The following is a 15195-nucleotide window of genomic DNA, read 5'->3' on the forward strand; positions in this document are numbered from 1 at the left end:
ACTCTGTGGACTGATAGGTGTGCTAATCTGGGCAGATAACTCTTAGCCTTGAATCCAAGGTTAATTCTGATCATGCCATGCCCTTGGACCTGCCATGCCCTAAGGACAAGGCATTCCATACTGAAACTGACAGCTCTAATAATGAATATCCAACACAGGTCAGTGGATTTTTGTCAAAACCTCTTGACCCAATGCAGAGGGATGCTTGGTGCCTTCATGGTAGAGGCATTTCCCAGAGCCTGGGAAGAAGATCAGGGATATTAAACTTTTGGTTTTCAATTTATTCTGGGCAGGGCAAAGGCAAGTCTTGAACTCTTACCTCTCTTTGAATGTTCTGTATTCTTTGTTGAATATTCAGAGACTTGAGGCTCAGAGGGATGTATGACTACAAGTGCCCTTTGGGCACTCCAGCAGAAATTTCCTGACTGACTGCCCAAACCTATAATTTCCTTCAGAAGAACAGATGATATCTTCTTCCTGACTTGACTACAGTCCAGTCAAAGCATTTGGGAAGAACATAATGCCATTCTTTTTTTTTTTTTTTTTTTTTTTTAAAGTATTTGTTTTATTTATTTATTTTATTTATGGCTGTGTTGGGTCTTCGTTTCTGTACGAGGGCTTTCTCTAGTTGTGGCAAGCGGGGGCCACTCTTCATCGCGGTGCGCGGGCCTCTCACTATCGCGGCCTCTCTTGTTGCGGAGCACAGGCTCCAGACGCGCAGGCTCAGTAATTGTGGCTCACGGGCCTAGTCGCTCCGCGGCATGTGGGACCTTCCCAGACCAGGGCTTGAACCCGTGTCCCCTGCATTGGCAGGCAGATTCTCAACCACTGCGCCGCCAGGGAAGCCCCCATAATGCCATTCTTGATGTTTTAAGTGGTCAAAATCATATGCAAGACTTTGACTTCAAGTTAATTTGGCCTAGGTCTTCATTCATTCTCCATTTACTAAATCATTCATTCAGTTGGCTGATCAACAAATACATGCTGAGAGCTGCTTTATCTGCAATAGAGGATATAGTGAGTGATGGACAGCCTCCATTTAATGGGAGAATTATAAATGTCATACACACAACAAGGCCATATATAAGTACAGACATTGCTATTGATTCCGCCAGTGGGGAGAGATGACTGCAAATAGAGCAATAAAGGAAGATTCAATTAAAAAAAAAAAAAAAAAAGATACCAGGGATCCACTTGGACAGATGATTAACATGTGAATGCAGAGAAAAAACAACAGATAGACAAGGTGCAGAAGAGTGCTAAGGCATGAATACACTGTCAGACCTGCTGCAGAGGGTTCTGATGTGGGTATAACAGAGGACGTCATTGGAAATGTGTGTTTCAACCAGACTGGAAATCCTTGAATGCCAATTTGGGCTTAATCTTCTAAATAACAGGGAAATTCTAAGTGTTCTTGAATAAAGGAATTATAATATCTTTGAACTAGAAATGCCTTTAGAAGTCTAAGTAGTGCTCTCAGAAGACTGATACGAAAATGGGTGGCTGGCTAAATTAGAGGGCAGAGCCTGGAAATGAGATAAGACAGGTGGTAAGGGCTTAAACCTAGAGTGGTAACTTCAGAAGTGAAAAGGAGTCTAATATGAGAGGAGTTGTGAAGTAAGAATTGACCGTCTTTAATGACGGGTCATGAGATATAAGGAAGAAGAAGGAGGCTAAGATAACTCCGAAGTTTCAACCCTAGGTGAACACAACTATGGTGGCATTCACCATTAGAGAAGTCTGTTGGGAGGGGTGGGGTTGAGGGTAGATGATGATGATACTTATAGTTAAGTTCAACTGAGGTAAGCAGGATATCCCAGTGCATTTCCACTAAGTGGTTGGATTTTATGACTGGAATCCAGACGTGTTCAAAGCTAGGGATGTGGATTTGGAAGTCATTTGAGTAGAGGATTCTGCCAGTATTGAAATTATGGTCTGAGAATAGCCACTGACTTCTGAGAAGCCACAGATATTGTGGCTCTCTTATGTGGACACACAAGAAAATTATTCCCTATGTTTTTGTTATCCCGAGAGAGGAGTAGGCAGAGTATACTCCACAATTAGTACTTTGCATTACAAATCACAATAAATATAATAAAGTCAGTACATATAATATAGAACAGTAAGGCCTATTCTTATTTGTCTTTGCATTCCCTGTGCCTTGCACACAGTATGTGGCCCCCAGAAAACTTGTTGATTAAGTTAAAATAAAAGCTAGCTTTTAAGATAGTTAATATACCTTTTTTTAAAATTTAATTTTATTTATTTTTTTATACAGCAGGTTCTTATTAGTCATCAATTTTATACACATCAGTGTATACATGTCAATCCCTATCTCCCAATTCATCACACCACCACCACCACCCCCCTGCTGCTTTCCCCCCTTGGCATCCATACGTTTGTTCTCTACATCTGTGTCTCAATTTCTGCCCTGCAAACTTGTTCATCTGTACCATTTTTCTAGGTTCCACATACATGCGTTAATATACGATATTTGTTTTTCTCTTTCTGACTTACTTCACCCTGTATGACAGTCTCTAGATCCAGCCACGCCTCAACAAATGACCCAAATTCGTTCCTTTTTATGGCTGAGTAATATTCCATTGTATATATGTACCACTTCTTCTTTATCCATTTGTCTGTCGATGGGCATTTAGGTTGCTTCCATGACCTGGCTATTGTAAGTAGTGCTGCAAGGAACATTGGGGTGCATGTGTCTTTTTGAATTATGGTTTTCTCTGGGTATATGCCCAGTAGTGGGATTGCTGGATCATATGGTAATTTTATTTTTAGTTTTTTAAGGAACCTCCATACTGTTCTCCTAGTGGCTGTATCAATTTACTTTCCCACCAACAGTGCAAGAGGGTTCCCTTTTCTCCACACCCTCTCCAGCATTTGTTGTTTGTAGATTTTCTGATGATGCCCATTCTAACTGGTGTGAGGTGATACCTCATTGTAGTTTTGACTTGCATTTCTCTAACAATTAGTGATGTTGAGCACCTTTTCACGTGCTTCTTGGCCATCTGTATGTCTTCTTTGGAGAAATGTCTACTTAGGTCTTCTGCCCATTTTTGGATTGGGTTGTTTGTTTTTTTGATATTGAGCTCCATGAGCTGTTTATATATTTTGGAGATTAGTCCTTTGTCTGTTGATTCGTTTGCAAATATTTTCTCCCATTCTGAGGGTTGTCTTTTCGTCTTGTTTATGGTTTCCTTTGCTGTGCAAAAGCTTTGAAGTTTCATTAGGTCCCATTTGTTTATTTTTGTTTTTATTTCCATTACTCTGGGAGGTGGATCAAAAAAGATCTTGCTGTGATTTATGTCAAAGAGTGTTCTTCCTATGTTTTCCTCCAAGAGTTTTATAGTGTCTGGTCTTACATTTAGGTCTGTAATCCATTTTGAGTTTATTTTTGTGTATGGTGTTAGGGAGTGTTCTAATTTCATTCTTTTACGTGTAGCTGTCCAGTTTTCCCAGCACCACTTATTGAAGAGACTGTCTTTTCTCCATTGTATGTCCTTGCCTCCTTTGTCATAGATTAGTTGACCATAGGTGCGTGGGTTTAAAAGGCATTGGGAAGGGTTTACAGTGCTCAGTTTTTATCCTAAGTACTTTTTGTTGAGAATTTAGTAAAAAGCCCACAAAAATTAGAAAAACTCTGGCTATTTTTTTTTCCAAAAGGAATTAAAAATATGAGAATTCTTCCTTTTATACCTTAATTCATCATTAGTAAGAGTCTTGGGGACCAAAAAAATCAACCTTGAATCTTTATTGTTACTGTTAATCTTCTAAGGCAGTACTAGTTCTATGCCATAAAACTTTGGACCTGCTTATATATTCTTTTTATTTGTCCTCTAAATCATAGAATCAAAATTTTAGAACTGGAAAAATCTTAGTGCTTATCCACTTTCAATGGTAAAGATTTAGAATTCTAGTAATTGTTTAACAAGTCTTATCTCCTGTGTCTTACCTCTCAAACCCAAACTGGATGTTTGTAAAGTCTATATTCTTTGCTTGTTTGAAAGCCCCTGTATTAGCAGTGTATTCAATACATGGTATTTAACCAACACTTGTTGACTTGTATGCAAGTCTGCCAGACAAGCTCTAAACATATAAACACACACACACACATGCATACACACACATATGCAATACACACACTATAACTTGCTCAAAATAGGGATTAGAAAGTCTTTGGGGGTGGGTATTAATTAAACTATAGTAAAATATTGTTGGTGTCAGTGAAGGTCCTAGACTTTATGGAGAGCAAGGTAGCAAAGCAAATGCTATTTTTCATGTGAACTTTTCTGAAAGGATTGCCAAGATTGAAAAAAAAATGTTAATAGTAAATGATTGGGTTTACAACTTGTCATTGGAAAATTTTGCCTGTATATGCTCATTTACTATATTTATTTTTTATTTTTTAATTTACCAGTGCCTCCACAGAGTCCTACCGACAGATTACTCTAGAAGTAGCAAGCTGATGGTTTCTCAAAGGGATCCTCTCAGTCACAACAGCAAAGACAGTGGCTCTCCCAAGCACAAGGCTAGGTTTCTGTTCCCTTCCATTGAGGAATGCATCAGACAAAATGAAAAGCAGTTTTACAGAGTAAACATTAAGTTGTTGTCCTTCTGATGTATATTGAACATATACACACACAAAATGCTCAGAGGGTATGAAAATTCTTCAGAAGGACCTGTGAATTTAATAAGCACAACTTCAGACAAAGCATTCACAGGGTCTCATATTAGACTGCAGAATCAAATAAGGCGAAGGCCAACAGACATGCATTCTAACGGCTCAGGCTGACTAGTGTTCATTTTATGGTCCTGCTCTGCCCTGCTGTGGGAATGCTGAGAAGTGCATGAGGGGACGGTGCTCAGGAGTTGGAATCAGCGAAAATAAATGCCTTTAGTCAGAGAAATAAGCAGAGCACAAAGGAAAAAACAGAGGCTTCTCTTTTAATCAGAAATCCACACTAAATATTCATATTTTCTGAGTATAGTGTTACTGGATGCAAAAACATGAAATATAAATGACTTAGAGGAAAAGTGATTTGCAAATGTCAGATGGTTTTTAACTCATCCACTTGTGAAGTTGAATTTAATATTCAACTTACCTTCTAATTTTCCCAAGGTGAAATGTTGTTTGATGGTATACAAAACATGGTACGGGTTTAAATATAAAAAGTAGGGGGCTTCCCTGGTGGTGCAGTGGTTGAGAATCTGCCTGCCAATGCAGGGGACACGGGTTCGAGCCCTGGTCTGGGAGGATCCCACATGCCGTGGAGCAACTGGGCCCATGAGCCACAACTACTGAACCTGCGCGTCTGGAGCCTGTGCTCCACAACAGGAGAGGCCGCGATAGTGAGAGGCCTGCGCACCGCGATGAAGAATGGCCCCCGCTTGCCGCAACTAGAGAAAGCCCTTGCACAGAAACGAAGACCCAACACAGCCAAAAATAAATAATAAATAAATAATAAAAAATAAACAAAAAAACCCCACAAAAAGTAGGGACAGTAATAATAATTAACATTAACTGAGCAATTACTATATATCAGGCACCACGTAAATATTAATTTGTTTAATTTTCACAACAAACCCATGAGATGAGTACTAGCTCTTTGTACTTTTCAAAGTGCTTCATGTAAGTGTTTTCTGTTGCTCCTTACACAGTGCTTCCGAGGGAGACCGGGAACTTCATGGTACACAAGACACCTTGAAGACCCTGAGGTGAGTAGGTAGGACCCAAACCTATTGTGAGATTCAGAATCCGAGTCCAAGTATCCTAGCTCCCAGGGCAGCTTTTATTTCATTTACACAAAGATGTGTGGTTTACAGCCCTAAAGAAAAACCATTTACCAGACTAATCCTGATTAAGAAACACCTATCAAAACTGAATAAACAAAAAGTATTATGACTGCATCTGACAATTACATGTTTTCTCTGTACTATTTTTAATTTTGAACATTGTCAGAAAAATGATGCTGACTAAATTATGAAAACAGTAAGGCTTAATTATTCTATTATTTACTAAACAGGCTTGGTTTCAGGTAAGTTAATTAGCATTAAGTCCCATATGAAGGCAAAAATGAACTTGAACTTTCCCAAAGTTTATTCCCCCATTGATCTGACCTACTTACCTAAATCCTGTTCCTAAAATCTAGACATGAGACTTCCCCAGGGGCTAATATGGTTTGGTCCTAACCAGCTATCCACTTCCAGCCTCTTTTTTGGGTTTTGTTTATGTTTTTGTTTTGTATCAGTTTGGGATTTTGTTGCTTTGGGGTGAACAATGACCATCATTTAGATTTGTAAACCTTCAGTCTTGTGGTAAATTATATTTGAAAACTGCATTCTAAATTTAGCTTGATTTCACCAGCAAGCTTCTCAAGATCAAGATATTTTATGTATTTTCAGACTGACTGTGCTCATATGACAGTTTACAACAACAGCTGCAAATTAACAAATGCAAGGGCTGGATCAAATTAACATGGACTTGACAGAACAGGGTTCCAAACTTGTAACTGGGTTACAAAGGTTTATCTGCAAGTTAACCAGATGGAAATTGTGATGGGTTTTCCAATCTAAAAGTTAATACTAAAAGCATTTATTTTTAGCATAGCATTTTTTAAAAATTTATTTTATTTATGTATTTTTTGCTGTGTTGGGTCTTCGTTGCTGCTCGCAGGCTTTCTCTAGTTGTGGCAAAAGGGGGCTACTCTTTGCGGTGTGTGGGCTTCTCATTGCGGTGGCTTCTCTTGTTGCAGAGCATGGGCTCTAGGCACGTGGGCTTCAGTAGTTGTGGCTCGCGGGCTCTAGAGCGCAGGCTCGGTAGTTGCGGCGCATGGGCTTAGTTGCTCTGCGACATGTGGGATCTTCCTGGACCAGGGCTCGAACCCGTGTCCCCTGCATTGGCAGGCGGATTCTTAACCACTGTGCCACCAGGGAAGACCTAGCATAGCATTTTTTGTCACAAAATTATTAATCACTGGATCCCTGCAAGACCTCTGCAAGGAGGGCCTCCATGTGAGCTCTGAACCTTCATTTGGCTCACCTCTCTGCATGGGGCATGGAGCAAGGTGCCCACAGGACCACAAGGATGAGGCCACCCAGACTCTGTCACCTTCTACTAGTACCTGGGCTCCCAGTTCACTGGGGGTGGGGGTGGAGGGGTCCTTTGTAGGGAGATGGAAGGAGTATGGTTACAAGAGCCAGGGTATAGGCACCCTGTGCACTGCCTCAGGGAAAAAAGGAAAGAAATGGGTAACCCGTGGACCTGGAGCTGAGCTAGGGACCAGCCCTCCCTGCAGTGTCACGTTCTAGGAAATTGAACTTAGCCTTCCAGGTCTTTATGAAGGTGTATCAGCCAGGAGGGAGGCCAAAAAATAATATTTTATTCAAATGTTTATTGGCTAGATTTTTTAAAACAAAAGGAGAAAACCGACAAAATTTGACAAAATACAGAACCAGGCAACACACATTAGAAGCACTAGTAATAAGGACTTCCCTGGTGGTCCAGTGGTTAAGAATCTGCCTGCCAATGGAGGGGACATGGGTTCGATCCCCAGTCCAGGAAGATCCCACATGACGCGGGGCAACTAAGCGCACACGCCGTAACTACTGAGCCTGGGCTCTGGAGCCTGTGAGCCACAACTGCTGAGCCGGTGCACCACAACTACTGAAGCCTGCGTGCTCTAGAGCCCACACGCCGCAACTACTGAGCCCATTTGCTGCAACTACTGAAGTCCGTGCGCCTAGAGCCCATGCTCCACAACAAGAGAAGCCACTGCAATGAGAAGCCCGCGCAACGCAAGGAAGAGTAGCCCCCCCTCACCGCAACTAGAGGAAGCCCGCACGCAGCAGCAAAGACCCAACGCAGCCAAAAAACAAAAAACAAAAAAAAAAAAGAAGGGCTTCCCTGATGGCGCAGTGGTTAAGAATCCACCTGCCAATGCAGGAGACACGGGTTCGAGCCCTGGTCCGGGAAGATCCCACATGCCGCGGAGCAACTAAGCCCGTGTGCCACAACTACTGAGCCTGTGCTCTAGAGCCCGCGCACCACAACTACTGAAACCTGCGCACCTAGAGCGTGTGCGCCACAACAAAAGAAGCCACTGCAATGAGAAGCCTGCGCACCACAACGAAGAGTAGCCCCCGCTCGCCGCAACTAGAGAAAGCCCGTGCGCAGCAAGGAAGACCCGACGCAGCCAATACATACATACATACATACATATATACATAAATAAATAAAATTTATTAAAAAAAAAAGAAAGAAGCACTAATAATACCAAGTAATTATATAAAAATGTGTTCAACCTGGGGAAAATGCAAAACAAATCAGTCAGTGAGACACCTTTTCTGCCTATCAGATTGGCAGTAATTAAAAGATTGACAAAATGTAATGTTGGAGTGAAAATACTTCACACAGGATGGGAAAAAAATATTTGTAAACCATGTATCTGTTAAGGGACTTGTACCCAGAATATATAAAGAACTCTTAAAACTCACTAGTGAAAAGACTGCCCAAATGGTCAAATGTCATTGGGGTGTGTGTGCTGTGTAATCAGCAAAAGAAGCACAGGAAAACACACACTTGTAAATCTTATTAAAATGATTGGCTAAAGTGATAAGCAATACACAGGGGGAGAGAAGTCCTCTTGTTCCAAATCTGCCACATAGCCCCTAAAGAAGAGGAAGAAGAAAGTGAAGGAGACCAACTGGCTGGGTGGGCAGCCTCAGGTGAGCCCCCCAGCCTGGGTGTGCTGCATTATCTCCCTGACATTGTGGGTCACCCAGGTGAGCAGCTAGTCCTGCACACCTGCCTTCCTGAGGTTTTCCCCTCTATTTAGTCTATCATTTGTACCCCACAAAATGCTACATTTCTAGCCTCTTCCCTGAAGAAAAATAGAGATTAATTACAGCTCCCTATCAGATCTATGAATTTTTTAATGTGTCACCTAAATGAAATTTAATGAGTCCCCAAAGTACATGACTAAGGTTTATGAAAAGCACTCACCAAAAGTATAATTGTTCCATGTAAGTGGCCTACTAGAGCTTCTAACTGTATGCTGCACTTGGAAAAAAAAAAAATACACTTCTGGAAAATTAACACTCTGCTACAAAACATGAATAAAATGAAGCCTTCTTTGCTCTACTTGAGTTATATCTTTATTATTTGCTAAGCGCCAGCCTCCCAATTTGGAATGGAAGCAGAAATTCTCTAACCTCATTAGGCATTCAGGGAAACTAAAGCAATTCATAAAGCCTCCAGGGATGATTCCCACCGTCTAGAGACTGGCAGTTGTCTAGAAGGGGAAAATCACTGTTGACAAGTGAAAAGACGTCTGTCCCCTGGAATGCCATTGATATGACAAGAAAAATGCGCTCTCAAGGCACAGACACATCCTCTCCTCCAAGATAAGAGCTCCAGTAAGCATGGAGCACAGCATTTACAAATCATCCTCCTGTAAAAGGAGACGGGCAAACTGTTGTTCACTATTGAAAACATCCTTGCAAAAATGTAGAGACAACATAGAAGGACAAGATGCTGAACTGTTAGGGACACTGGTTCCCTTGCTCAAGATCAACGCCAAGCATGTAGAGAAGGAAAACTGTTGAGAAATCCTTGATAGGGGAAGTGCTTTGAACTGGTTTGTGCAGGGTATGGTGGCTTTAGCCCCAAAGGGAAATATTTTGCCAAAAAGGGAAATATTGGCACTCTGTTTCTATTTCTCCTCTGCTGCTGTCTTGGAACAAATACTGCCCGTTCCCATGCCTGAAGTGACTCAGATCCACCGACGTGCTGGAACTGGTGTAGCAGCTCTCAATAGCTGATTGTTAACTTGTCAGGAGTTTTGCAAGCCAGTTTTTAAATAGAGCCATTATTAAAAATTAAATTATATAAACTTACAATTAAGTAAGTTATATTAAAAACAAAGGCAACACTCATGTTTATAGCAGCATTATTTACAATAGCCAAAAGATAGAAGCAACCCAAGTGTCTATCAACAGATTATGGATAAAGAAAATGTGGTATATATATACAATGGAATAGTATTCAGGCTTAAAAAGGAAGGAAATGCTGACACATCCTACAACATGAATGAACCTTGAGGACACTATGCCAAGTGAAATAATCCAGACACAAAAAGACAGACCCTGCATGATTCTACTTAAATGAGGTACATAGAGTCGTCAAAAAACCACCAAAGTAAAATGGTGGTTTGCCAGGGGTAAGGGGGTAAGAGGAATGGGGAGTTGTTTAATGGTATAGAGTTTCAGTTTTGCAAGGGAAAAATTCTGGAGGTTGGTTGCACAACAATGTGCATAAACGTAGCAATTACTGAACTATACACCTAAAAATGGTTAAGATAGTAAGTTTTATGTAGTGTGTATTTTACCACAATTAAAAGTTTAAAAATTAATTTTTTTGAAAAAGCAAAGGCAATAAAATCTCAATTTCCTGGTTTTCATAATATTTGATAATTATGTAAGATATTACTACTGGGGGAAATGGGTGATGGGTACACAGAACCTCCCTGTGCTATTTTGTAACTTATTATGGGTCTATATTTTAAAATAAAAAGGTTTTTTTGAACAATAAATACTCAAAAGTCATCACTTCCTAATTATACTACAATTTGCAATTATCTGTATTCTTGAGAATATTTGTATCTATTGTACTTGTAAGGTGGAAACTCTATATAATATTGTGCTACTGCACATCTCTCAACTCCACTTTCAGTTGGCAACTTGAAACCAGCCCTGATTTTATACCATGAAAATCAACAAACCCTACTAATCAGGGCTTCCCCCCAACAACCCCCAGCTGGTTGTTAAGCCTTTACCAGCAGCCTGTGGTCCAGGTGTGCTCAAGATTAAAATTAGTTTCACAGTGAAGTCCTGCACTTGTGAGCGTATGAGACAAGTAAGTGGGGACTAACTGACCTCAAGCAGTTGCTTAGAAACTTCAGAGTTGGGGAATTACAACCAAGGAATGCCCTCTTCTGCTGTTTCTCCCAAGGAAGCTGTGATAGTTAATTCTATGTGTCAACTTGACTGAGCTAAGGGATGCCCAGAGAGCTGAAAAAACATTATTTCTGGGTGCACTGTGAGGGTGTTTCCAGGAGAGATTAGCATTTGAATCAGTAGTCCTAGGAAAGAAGATCCTTGCTCTGGAATGAGGGCGGCTATCAGCTAATCCGTTTTTCAGGGCCTGAAAATATAACAAAAAGATGGAAGAAGGGAGAATTCTCTCTCTTCCTCTCTCCCTCTCTCTCCCTCTCTCCCTTTTCCTCTACCTCTCCCCTCTTCCTCTACTGGAGCTGGGATTTCTGTCTTTTCCTGACGTTGGGTATTAGGAGATCAGAGCTCCTGGTTCTCCAGCCTTGAACATTGGGATTTATATCAGTCGCCCCGTGGTTCTCAGGCCTTTGCATTCAGACTGAATTATACAGCCTACTTCCCTTGTTCTCTGGCTTGCAGATGACAGATCATGGGACTTCTTGGCCTCCATAGCCTCGGTGAGCCAATTCTTTTAATAAATCTCCTCTTATCTATCTATCATCTACCTATCTATCTATCTATCTATCTATCTACATATGTCCTGTTGGCTCTGTTTCTCTGGAGAACTCTGATTAATACAGAGGCAACGGAGAAAGACCAGACCGGCAGCATTGTTTTGAGAGGTAAGGGGTGACTGATTGTGGGTTTTCTTGACAGTGGGTTTTCTCGACAGTGGGTTTTCTCCTGCTTGGAGCTCTGTACCCTAGGGCTCATCCACTCCCAGGTCCTGAGTTCATTGGAGCTGAAGCAGAGTGGTGTCTGGCTTTCTCCCATTTCCTGCTCTTGGGGTAGAGACGTCTTTTCTTCTAAATTTTGGCTATGATGGGGCCTGTGGACACTTTGAACTTTTTAAAATGGGAGAGTCAGGAGAAACTTGCCTCTAAACAGGTATTATTTCTGGAATTCTGAAGAAAGCATACTCTGTCCATGAGAGCCAGCTGAAACCATAGTTACAGGAGGAACCCCAGTCCCACTCAAGCATTTAGTTCCTCACTAAAACCAAGTAGGAAAAGAAATTTGAGGGAATGGATTTTGGACTTGAAGAATTTTAGGCTTTGGACTTTTAAGTCACAAGAACAAGAGATTTTGATTTTGGATTTTAATTCCTTTATTCAAATTATCTCTGGGCTTAAATTTACAAAACAAATTTCATCTTTAGACTTTCATTTCTCCCTGAGAATTTGATAAAGAGAAAAGATGTATATTCACATTAGATGTAGTTCCATATTTTTAGAGTTTTTATTACTAGAGAACCTTACTATTTTCATTCAGTCTTATGCAGAACCTCTGATATGCTATGTTGAGCAATGTAATTGGACATAGTTTGGCATGGAAAATAGGAAATTAATTTTCAGCCTTTGAAATGGAGTATCTTTAGTGTTGACTGATTAGTGTATTTTCTTACCCATTTCCTAGCCTTCTGGGGTCAAAACTACACTCCCACCAACAATCCCAGAATGATGCCCAAAAGAAGTGGTTGGTTTGGGAGGAGCAGTCTTATGAAACAGGGACAAAACTGAAAACAGTCTATGGTTGACCATAGACTTAATTACTAAATCAATGGATTAGAAGAACAAAAAGCCGAGGAATGTAGGAACAGAATTCCTTTCTTCTACTCCCGGCTTCCAAGAGGAGGGCTTTTTCCTAAGTATGCTCTTCTCATTTCTTGCACTCCATCCCAAGGTAGGTAGAGTGACTTCTCTGATTGGTAAATCTGTGAAGAATAACCACTAATGCAAATTCTCAGCTCTGCTGTTCTTCCTCTTAGAAGCCCTCAAGAGGCTCACTTCCCCTGCTAACCCACCCAACCCCCTACCCATCCAAGGTTAAGTCTACTTAATTGTAGGTTAAGTATTAGCAAGGACACATGGTTACAGACCTAGAGCCACATCCTCCAACCTCATCTCTAACAATAATGAAGATGTAATCAAAATGTTGGCCTCTATATTTACTTTGTTTTATTTTCTCAATTTGTCCAAAACTCAGGCAAGGAAGAGGGGTGCTATTTATTTGGGGTCCTCTTGGGAACCCCAATGCAAGATGTTTCATATCTTCCAAAGAGAAATGCTACATTAGGATTTCAAAAGAATAAATAACAAAAACTATTATAGAATCCTAAATACACCTAATAGCTGATTCTTGACGAACAATGTCTTGATGTTAAGAAGGATTATATCCTCCATTTAGCAAACATGAGCTTTCTCTGATAGCCATCTTCTTTCTCTAAAACATTTATAACCATATTTGGTGGAATAAAAGTAACATAAATGGCAAAATATATACTACATGCAGAGCTTGCTTAATTATTTCCAACAGGAGGAAAATTCATTCCTTTGTCTTCTGCCTAACCATAGTTAATAGCAAGCAGATATTTGAATGAGACATTTCCTGAACTTTAGAAAAGAAAATCAATGCAATTCCTTTTTAATATAGCAGATTTATTTTTTTTTTAATTCATGGCATTACACACCATTGTACAGCAATTATACTCCAATAAAGATGTTAAAAAAAAAAAAAACAGTAGTCCCCCAAAACAAGTCTTAATCCTCGGAACTAAGTGAATGTGACCTTGTTAGGAAAAGGGGTGTTTGCAGATGTAATTAAGGATCTAGAGATGAGATCATCCTGGGTTTAGGGCGAGCCCTAAATCCAATGACAGGGATTCTTAGAAAGACAGAGGAAGATGTGAGAAAGAAACACAGAGGGGGGACTTCCCTGGTGGTCCAGTGGTAAAGCATCCGCCTTCCAGGGCTTCCCTGGTGGTGCAGTAGTTAAGAATCTGCCTGCCAATGCAGGGGACATTCAAGCCCTAGTCCGGGAAGATCCCACATGCTGCAGAGCAACTAAGCCCGTGCACCACAACTACTGAGCCCATGCGCCACAACTACTGAAGCCTGCGCACCTAGAGCCTGTGCTCTGCAACAAGAGAAGCCACTGCAATGGGAGGCCCACGCACTGCAACAAAGGGTAGTCCCCACTCACCGCAACTAGAGAAAGCCTGCACAGCAATGAAGACCCAGTGCAGCCAAAAATAAATAAATTAATTAAATTTAAAAAAAGTAATAGTAATAAATAATTGATTAAAAAAAAAAGAATCCGCCTTCCAATGCAAGGGACACAGGTTCTATCCCTGGTTGGGGAACTAAGATCCCGCATGCCGCAGGGCAACTAAGCCCATGTGCCACAACTACTGAGCTTGTGTGCCTCAACTAGAGAGCCTGCATGCCACGACTACAGAGCCCACACACTCTGGAGCCCACACGCCCTGGAGCCCCCGTGCCACAACTAGAGAGAGAAAATCCGCACACCACAACTAGATAGAACCCTGGCACGCCACAACGAACAGCCTATGCTGCAATGAAAGATCCCACATGCCACAACTAAGACCCAATGCAGCCAAAAAAATAAAATAAATAAATTAAATAAATAAATATTTTTTTAAAAAAGGAAACAGAGGGGAGGGCCATGTAAAGATGGAGGCAGAGACTGGAGTGATGCAGCTATAAGCCAAGGAACGCCAAGGAATGCCAACAGCTACCAGAAGTCAGGAGAGAGGCGTGGAGTGGATTCTCCCTCAGAACCTCCAGAAGGAACCAACTCTGCTGACACCTTGATTTCTGGCCTCCAGAACTGCAAGAGAATAAATTTCTGTTGTTTTAGGCCACCCAGTTTGTGGCACTTAGGTTAGGGCACACCTAAAAAAACAAATGCAACGTCTCACAGGTTATCAAAAAAAAAAAAAAAAAAAAATTCACGGCATTAACAAAAGTTCCGAGAAAGACATTTTGAAGTGGAATGTAATTTATTTTCTTTAATAACAAAAATGTGCTCCATAAAAGTTTTATTAAATGACAAAATGCAGTCTACCAAATGCTCTCCTGAATCTGACCTGTAGTGTGTGGCCAAATATAATGTGATGTAACAAAATACAATTTTAAAAGGATACACTGTTGCTCTCAAGAGTAAGATTCTTATCAATCTCATAGCTGGTGATAGCCTTTGGACTGTTTTAGTTTTAGGAGCTGCTGATGGTGTTCACAGCAGGACAGATACATCATATAAAGAGGAAATAAGAGAATAGTGAGAATGTCTCTTTTATTTAAATTTAATTTTATTGGAGCATTGTCGATT

This window comes from Balaenoptera ricei, chromosome 3, assembly GCF_028023285.1.
Source record: "Balaenoptera ricei isolate mBalRic1 chromosome 3, mBalRic1.hap2, whole genome shotgun sequence".
Taxonomy (NCBI): Eukaryota; Metazoa; Chordata; class Mammalia; order Artiodactyla; family Balaenopteridae; genus Balaenoptera; species Balaenoptera ricei.